The sequence below is a fragment of the Octodon degus genome, unplaced genomic scaffold (assembly GCF_000260255.1).
Source record: "Octodon degus isolate 3935 unplaced genomic scaffold, OctDeg1.0 scaffold00310, whole genome shotgun sequence".
Taxonomy (NCBI): domain Eukaryota; kingdom Metazoa; phylum Chordata; class Mammalia; order Rodentia; family Octodontidae; genus Octodon; species Octodon degus.
The window spans coordinates 386222-387602 of record NW_004524886.1 but is presented as its reverse complement, the minus strand read 5'-3'; positions in this window follow the sequence as shown (position 1 = coordinate 387602).

Genomic DNA, 1381 nt, shown 5'->3' with positions numbered 1-1381 from the left:
GTCCTCCTGCACAGCCCACCAAGGGGACAGTCCTCCTGCACAGCCCACCAAGGGGACTGTCCTCCTGCCCAGCCCACCAAGGGGACAGTCCTCCTGCCCAGCCCGCCAAGGGGACCGTCCTCCTGCCCAGCCCGCCAAGGGGACCGTCCTCCTGCCCAGCCCCAGGGAGTGTGGTGAGACAGCTCAGCAAGGACACGACCAGTGACACAGCATCTCAGAAGGCGAGTTGCAGTGTGAGTGTGTGAAATTTCATTTAATCTATGCTTATCTGATCCTTAAAAGGATCAGATTGTCTCTTTTGTACCTTGGGGCCAGTTATTTTTTCCTGATCCCACCTTTTTGGGGGATCCTAAGGTTTTCAAGAGGAGAACACACATTGGCATAGGTGGGGCTGGCCAGGCTCTGCCTTCTGACCCGTCGTCCACTCTGCTCTGTGTTTGTCTCAGCCTCCTGCACCCTCAGCAGATTGCTGACGTAATCAGCAAGTTCTGAGTCCCAAGCAACAGCTGATACAGTCAGCAGGGAACCACAGGGCACAGGGGGACACATCCGTGCCATGGACCACACAGCGAGAGGAAGGAATCCTTCCTTCTGGAAAAGTCCTCAGGCTGGGTGAAGGTGACTGGGTAGAATCTCAGAAACAGCAAGGAAAGCAAGCACAGAACCCAGGGTTGCTCTAAGTGTTAGACATGCACACGGCTTATCTCGGGGGAGAGGGCTTGTGCTGCGCATGCAAGGCCTTGACTTTCATCCCCAGAACCAGTTCAGAAAAGCAGCAAAACATCTGCTTCAGGGAGAAGAAATATGCAACAGCAAAGTGATGATACACAGATTTAGAAAATGCTTGTGTGCACCACAGGAGACCAATATCCAGAATATACATAAGGAACTCAAAGTAAATACCAAAAATCAGCCTTACAAAACCATTCACTCCACATATTCCAGTTAAAAGTGGCCAAAGTCCCTGAAAATCATTTCTCAGTGGAATTTTCACAGTGTCCCACAGATACGTGAAAACATGTTCAGCATCATGAGAGCAATCAGTTAGAAGGGCTGTCACCACCGAGACAGGGGCCTGGGAGATAGCTCAGCAGAGTGTCACCACTGAGACAGGGGCCTGGGAGATAGCTTAGCAGAGTGTCACCACCGAGACAGGGTCCTGGGAGATAGCTCAGCAGAGTGTCACCACCGAGACAGGGGCCTAGGAGATAGCTCAGCAGGGCTGTCACCACCGAGACAGGGGCCTGGGAGATAGCTCAGCAGGGCTGTCACCACCGAGACAGGGGCCTGGGAGATAGCTCAGCAGAATGGCACCAGTGAGACAGGGGCCTGGGATAGCTCAGCAGGGCTGTCACCACCGAGACAGGGGCCTGGGAGATAG